Raw genomic sequence first — 8,503 nt, 5'->3', positions numbered from 1 at the left:
TTGTGTATACTTGTTTGGCTTTAATGGTACCCTCACATATGTTAATGCCACGCCATGTTCACTAATGCACCTCTGTACCGGCACAGATGCGGGCCTCTGAACTGTTCATCAAAAGTGAGCTGCTCTCTCTTCTCTTTCGACTGGAGAATGCAGCATCCACAACCCTCAAAGAGAATTCTACTGTATTGTAGATAATTAAATCCCCACATTCTTTACAGTGACAAGTTAACTAAAGGTTTTCGCTTCTCACCAAACCAAGTGATCCTATGGCCTAAACCCATCCGAAGAGTGAGAAAATGTTGCAGTTACACGTTCCATGTAACCAAGGTGACCTGCAAAACCCATGAAAGTAACGACTGCAGTGTAAAAAAGTGGGGATTTGATGGTTTTTCAAGGAGCCGGCATCGGTATTTCCCTCCAGCGGCTTCTAGGAGCAGTGCTTTACAGGCCACTTTGATGGGTTCCTCTCAAATGTGTTGTTGGCATCAAATTCAAAGTGAGCACAGGTTGCAGAGAACAATGATCCTTTTTTCAACATGCCGTCTCCGTATGATTTTCAAAGTGAAAACATCTACATGACTTGCAAGTCATTGAGAGAATCCTAACTTTGTCAAAATCTATTCCTAGTCAAAGCTGGAGATTTGTGGCTGAGAAGAGCTGATCATTCGTGGTTTAGTTTTGAGCTTGAGCCGATCCGTGCTGGGAGCGTGAACAGCTACAGCGCTGTACTTAGCTGTGTGACACTCTGCTCCTGGCCTTTGTTAACCAGCAACTGCTCAGTTGTACTGTTTGGGAATGCTAATTTAGCATTAGCATCCGATGGCTGACTAAAATTAGATGTCTGCCAAACAGCAACTCAGATCTTCTTCTGTTCATCATATTTATTACTAAATTCATATTTAGGATTACTATCAACATTGGGTAACACTTTGTCTTAGTGGCATTAGCAAATCCAGTCTGGATAGAGTGGGGAAGCCATTACGTTTCCTCAATATCCTTCAGTTGTGAGCGGATACAACAACAGAAAGAGCAATACAACTCATGAGAGGTTACACAGTTACGGGTTCCAAACAGAGCCGAGATGAGATGACTGAGGCGGCTTGGTGACAGAGGCACAGAGAGAGTAAGGCTTCTTGCAGTGGGTGGAATAACACATATCTGCTCAAAGCTTCAACAGTGGAACATTTCCTGCCTCTCTACTTGGACCTCACCCTTGAGAGGCCATCGCCTACAGCCAATATCAAAAGCCTGTGAAGACACAGTACTTCTTCCTTTATTAACAAAGTGACTCTCAGATGAAGAATCCACAGGCGGCTGGGTGCCAAAAAAAAAAAAACAGCCAGATTCTATTTGAGAAAAAGTGTGGATCAAACTCTTGTTTTGTCATAGATTTGTGTTTAAATGCATTTTACTCCCGTAAGTAATGTGAAAATCTGATTGATGTTTGTTCACACAGTAATTTCTGGAAATATATCAATAAAAGTCAGGTATATTTTCTCAAACTGTGATGTTCTTACCTGTTCTGTGTTAAACTGGACTCGCATATCTGTACTGTTGAGAATCAGCAGTCTGGGATGTAGGTTTGAGAAAATGTCTGAACATAACGGACATACAGCGTGTCCATTTACCAGTAGGGGATCCTAGTTTCACACATCCACATAATCGTTATATACAGTTCACATTTGAACCTCAGTCACTGTGTCATTCCGCTGCCTGATTAGAAAGCACACAAAGCCAAAACACCCCAAATTGTGGCTGTTCGAAAATAATCTTCGGGACCCCTGTGTTTGGCGCACGGACTCGCAGACACACACAGGCTTACGTTCCTTATGAAGACTTTCCAAGCTTAACTCGTGTCAGACGAACTCAGTAGGGGCTGAGCTCTTAGTTGTGGATGAGGACTGTGCAGCAAACAGACTTACATTGTAAATTAACAGGATTAAATGTTTTAAGAGGCTTGTCAGCTACACCTGAACCTGCCTGCCCAAATGCTGAGACTGACTCTGAGGTACTTTCAGCCGCTTTGAAGTCTCCAACTATCTCATCCATGACTGACATATCAGAGAGCCTGCAAAGCGTATGCTACAGAGGTACATAACGGACATACAGCGTGTCCATTTACCAGTAGGGGATCCTAGTTTCACACATCCACATAATCGTTATATAATGCGCCACGTCATCATGAAATAACCAGAGCCAGAGCAGAAAAGAGCAGTCAGTGGGTCACTACATTTACACTGCCTTTCACCATAATCTTGGGTTATTCACACTGTGCAAAAATTGGTCACTAAATTGCAACACCCCATCATTTTCAGAGATTTCAGGTCTAAATAAAGTATAATACATCAAATGACACCATCTACCACAAGGCTTTGATCCGGGTCTGCAGCGCATTGCCATCGAAGCACATCCCTCCATTCTCAAGTGGGAATGAAACTACCCCTGCAGAAGCTTTCTCTTGTTTATTCTCTACCGTCTTCTGTTTGAGTCACTCAGGCTGGGTTTGCATCACGTGGAACCTTTAATACTTCTACGTAAAACAAGCCTTACATTTTGGCACACCCTTTTTTTTTAACCACAGGGTTTTGTTCTCTTCTGTGAAAAAGTTTAGGAAGGGCGGGGTAGGACGAGGGTTGCCACCCGTCCCGTAAAATACGGAATCGTCCTTTATTTGGAAATTACCGCATTGGTTCAATATTTGTTCCGTATTTTGAAAAATATCACAGGAAAAACTAAGGTCAGCATAATTGTCGTGGCGGGATCGTTGACTGTATGGGCGGGATTTGCGCAGGACTTCCGGTCCTCTGTTCCTGGAGGTGCTGTCACCAGTTACTAACAACACCTGCGCCTTTTAACCCTGTAAGACCCACAGTTGCAAATTTACAACATCACCTGAAAAGGTTTTTGTTTTTTTTTCTCTCAAGACCACATTTACATAGTTAATGGGTCCTATTGTTTACCCTCACATTGCTATTGGATAGAAGAAGTGTTTATAGGTTCGGTCATCTGGCCATGAACTCACTCTAAAGGCTGATTTATGGTCGTCTACGAGGGCTCTCCAACGGAGAGCGACGGAGAGCCCTCTCCTTCGACGGCTCCGACCCTCCCGGAGACGCTCTCCGTCGCTTGTGTGCGTCGGCCAAAATTCCTATTTATCCGTCGAAGCGCCGGAGACTCGCGGAGACCGCAAGGTTTGCGATTGGTCGGCTAACAACATAATTTCCGGAATCACTTTTCCGGTTTAGCTCCTTCCTCTCAGAACAACAACACCTATAACCGCCATTTATTTGCATTTCAATATCAATAAGCTCCAACTCCAAAAACAGTCTTTCTCTCTCGGTCGCCATCGTTCACTGTGAGGAGTGGAACGGAGCCGGAAGGTGAACAATCAATCAACGACTTTCACGATAGACGTCGTGAGATTAGGTCGTCTAACATAGCGACGCCTACTGATCGGGAGGTGAATTGCCCGAGGAGATCCCGACGGAGAACTTCAAAAGATTTAATAGCCTCTCCGTGACCACGGAGTTGGATTGACGGATAGCGACGGAGGAGCATACCGAGGCCTTAACTGCAAATTTCCCGTTGAGCTCATCTTCTTGTGCATGACTGGATTAGTCAGGATTAAGGTAAGTCAAATTCCTTAATTATTTTTTGGTGTGTTTATTACAATTAATAGTAGTAGTAATAGTACAATCATGTAGCGTTCTAAACATTAAATGATTCTAATATTAATTACATTCATTAGGGGCACCACCTCTTGTCTAATTTTGAGAGGAAACAGAATCACAATTTATAAGCAAAAAGGGGGAGTTCTCATCTGAACTGACAATCTACACTCTTAAGAAAAGTTCAAACACAGCTGATCGCTTTATGGTTATTTATTTAGCAGTAAACAGGAAACAGAACTTTAAAGTTGCACAGAACAGGTAGGGATAATGACCATCACAGAGGATGGTTCTGAACTTTACAGCAAAGGGCGGGGATTAGGCGATATGTGGGGGGCTTAATTCTGGTCCTAGTTTGATCCATATCACAGTCTCTGGCTAAATGAGTAAAAAATTGTTATGGTGGATACAGTACTGGTTATTTTAACCCGACACCTACCTATCACCAACCCCAAACACACCATAATGAGCCGGGATAGGGTCAGCCTTACTTTGCGTAGTCGCTTCACAGAGAGGCGGTCCACAGCGTCCTTACGTTACTTTCAGGCCGTCTGGAAGGCCAATCCCAAGCTTGTTTTCCGGGGATCCCTTCCGTCAGCAAGGTGTGTTGTTTGGGGATCGGCAGGCGCTCTCTGTGTGTGTAGTCAGGCTCGTCCTGTCTCCCTTGGCCGAAGGTACGGAGTCTGAGGCTGAGTGGGTCAGACCGGTGCCGACTTAAAATAACCAAAAATCAAACGACAGGCACGTTTGAAATAAACTTTAAAAAGAAAAGCTTAATTTACTACAATTGCATTATCTACTAACGGTTTACTTTGTAGGAGAGTACAGAATTATAAAACCGGGTCAAGTATTATTAAAAATGAAGAGTCAAGTGAGTACGTTAGAGATTCAAAAGTCAAAAGCGAAGTCAAAAAGTTCAGAGTCAGAGTCAAAAAGTTAAGTGACTTTCAAAGGAAGGCACGTCTAGGTTTTTTACTCGCGAGGCGGAGTGACGCTCTGCCAGTGATGTGTTTGAAATCTAGCTCTAAAGGTGTGGCTGCCAGGTGGGTGGCTCTCTTTCAAGTAGCGGACCTGCCTAACATGCTGCGTATCATCAGTCACATCCTGAGCATACCAGCTATGTGGAAAGGATATTTTCCAGAATGGCCAACAAGTGGAGTGACTTCAGGAACAGGTGCTCCATGGAGCTCAGGACGAGGGAGCTCCTGATCACTCAACTTTGAGCAGTCCTGTTTTACCACAGCACTTTGAAAGACTAAAACATTAGTGTTGTTTTTCTGTTTTAAAATGTTCCCAGGGTTCACAAAGAGTCCCCACAGCAAGAACAGTTATCCACTTAAAAAATGCCACAGCTTACCACAGCAGCATTCAGTCTCCTGAACGTCTTCAGCGGTATTTTCAGCCCAGATTTTGCCTGTAGTACTGTCAGACCTGCTCAAACAAAGTCGCTCCACTTCTGTTTTGGTTCTTCCGCAATTTGCAGCGAATTGTATAATATTTCCTGTGACAGCACTTAAACATATACAGTATAATCACATTAGTGCTGTCAAGCATTTGAATTGTTTTTAAATCAACTGAAAAATGGCTTGAAAGCAATAGAAGAAAACTCTGCAGGTGTGGAAGTGAAGCTGTCAAAATGAGTCACGAGGTTCTCTCGACAACCGCAACACAAACGTGTATGAATGCACCTTATTCCAAACAGGAGAACGTCTCGCTTGAGCCTTGAAGCACAGATATGACGTGCTTCCTGTTCTTTTGGGTTTTTTGGCAGGTGTCACTGTGTGTGCAGATCACAATCACTTTGTTCAAGCTCAATAATCACATTTCTCCAGGAGAACTGGGTTGCTAAAGAGTGATGGAAAACTGCAACCGACAGCAGAGCAGAGAAAGCTGTGGCATCTGTCCCTCTGGTTCCAGGCTGCTCACGGTCACCTATTAGAAATCATTTTCGGATTTTGATGTGCAATTAATTTGTTATTAAAGTTCTGTGACAACAGCTGGGAGACAGCTTGTTAAATCTTCTGATTAAACCAGATCTTTAAAGTCTTACAGTATCAGAGTAGCACATCATATAAGACAAAGTTACTCTCGAGCATATAAATGAGTGTAAAAAGACTACCTGCACCATGGTGTAGACTTCCCCTTTAAGGAAATTTTAGATTCAAATATGAATACGAAAGCTCTCTGGAGGTGAAACACAGTTTCAAGTGGGAGATCCACTCTGCCCCATTCTTGCCTCACAGCCAAGAGGAGCCAGTGAAGCCATTTACAACATCAAGGCTTTATAATTATTTAAACTGACTGACTGACTTGACAAAAATACAGCAAGGAACGATCTGCACTCCTCAGAGTACAGAGAATGTATGACCAGTTTTCTGAACAGTCCGGTTTAGATGTAATTAATGAGCTTGGTGTGTGAATATAATCACCAAAGGTTTTCACAAAGAAAAGAGTCCTCAGGTGGGGCAGCAGTCGATCTAAAGGACAAAAACATTTATTATTTGGAATGATGAGACAGCTTTGCCCCTGAAGTTATTCAAAACTTAAAGCATATATATGCATATATATATATATATATGCATATATATATATATATATATGCATATATATATATATATATGCATATATATATATATATATATATGCATATATATATATATATGCATATATGCATATATATATATATGCATATATGCATATATGCATATATGCATATATATATATATGCATATATGCATATATATATATATATGCATATATATATATATATATATATATGCATATATATATATGCATATATATTTATCAAACTTTTTTGCATGCATTATGACGTAGGACATCTGTCCACATGCACCGAAAAAAAGAATTAAAATTAAAAAGCAACAGTGCATATAGATAGATAGATAGATAGATAGATAGATAGATAGATAGATAGATAGATAGATAGATAGATAGATAGATAGGCATATATAATGCCCTTTATTCCCCAAAAGCTGACCCAATTGCCCGACTTTTTATCAAAACGTCTGTGGCATGCTTTGTTCAAACCAGCAAAGAGATACGGTGCAAGACTCCGCTTTTAAAGCGGTGATTTATGGCTCTTTTAAGTCCAAAAGGTTTGAGGGCATGGGCAATTATTCCTGTTTTATGCAGCATCTCGGCATAAGTTGTGCTGAACTGGCCCTGGCTGGGGCACCACTTTACAGATAGAAAAGCTGAAGCAGCTGCCTGCGTGGTGGCGAACAAGCCGCAGCTCCTTCTCCACACATCGGGTCAATAAACCCTGGGCTTTACCGTTCCTCCATTCCTGTGTTTGAACTTCCTAGCGGTTTAGGATAAGCACTGTTGCTTATACCGGCTCCATTTAACCAAACTTTGGTTTTGTTATAGCTGAATTGCATAAGTGAAAAAATAATGAACAGCACTTAGAAGTCAGAAGTCATCTTAGACGGGCTATGAAACATTCAAACAAAAGGCTGGTAGAACATTAATTCCTTTCTATTCCCCTGAGTGGGATTTTAATTGGCCACTCCTCTACAGCAAATGCAGCATGATCTGAAGTTGGGTGGAGATGAAGATGGGACGGCTGAATAATTCAGCTCTGACCCAAGCATGTAATATACAGAAATACCCTAAAAATACGAACAGCTCACATAATGAGATTGTCCTGTCAAAAAGAGATTCAGTTGGTAGTGACTTAAGACGCTCGATTAAAAAAAACAGGGTTGTTTTTTCCCCCCTTAAGAACACGCCCTCTTTAGGGCGCACTGTACACACACTTTCTTTCTTTTACTCTTGTTTAAAAAGAGAAAAGCACCACACAGCATTTAGCAGTTGAGCCTGAGTACATCCACTACATCATGGTTTGGGAAATTAAGCAAACTGTTAAAGAAGTTGAACACCAGTCCGATAGCAGCATTTATATAAACCACAGAAGTCTCTCTCTCATTAGGCGTTCAGACCAAATGAAGGAAGAATTTGAGAATTGACCAGGCTGTTGGTCTCGCTCGAACACCTTCCGTTGTTCACCTTCCCCAAGGTCACCCTGACCCAGGACTCTCAGCTACCATGAACCAGACCAAACAGAGTATGGTGTGAGCCAAAATGAGAGAAGGCTTCACTCACACAAAACACACTCGCAAACAATGGCAGTGGTGTTCATTCGTGGCTTTAGCCCTCCCTCCGTGACTTTGACTTTGAGTCAAAGCAATGATTGATATTGAGTGTTGGCCAAATTTCAGACATTTCTTCTCGTGGTATCATCTGGCTGATCTATGCATTTTTTATTGCCCGAGGAGTTTGGGAGATTGGAAAACAAGTCCAAAGAATAAGATTTCCCTCGGGCCTTCTGTCTCAAAGGGCCAGATAGTTTTAAAGAGGGACTTACATTTTCAAGAAAAGAGGAGAGTCTTCATTCCTGAGAAACAGAGTGAGACATTGAGGTGGCACTGGTGATTAGTTCTACACTGTATTTACGATCACAGCAACCTGCCCGAAAATATCGACATAAAACCCAAGCAAATATGTGTATTTACCCATAATGGCTGCTTGGAAATATAGAATTATAAAACATGCTGACCTCAAACAGTTCAAATAGAGGTTGTACTTTTCCAAGCTCTTGACAGAGCAATCAAAGTAAAGCGCAGTTTTTATTTTTTCAACAGCTACTGCTTCACTCATCATTTGGCTGTGATTTCATGCAGCTCTGAAGCACATTGTGAGCGTTTACAATTTTAAACACTTGAAAGCTGCAAATTCCCACATCTGCTCTTAAGTGTGCCCCTCACGGCCGGTTGGATGTTTCCATTTCTGTTCTCCTGCACCACTTGTCCCAG

Source organism: Odontesthes bonariensis, chromosome 18, assembly GCF_027942865.1.
Source record: "Odontesthes bonariensis isolate fOdoBon6 chromosome 18, fOdoBon6.hap1, whole genome shotgun sequence".
NCBI lineage: Eukaryota > Metazoa > Chordata > Actinopteri > Atheriniformes > Atherinopsidae > Odontesthes > Odontesthes bonariensis.
The sequence above is the reverse complement of the archived record's forward strand: the minus strand, read 5'-3'. Positions refer to the sequence as shown.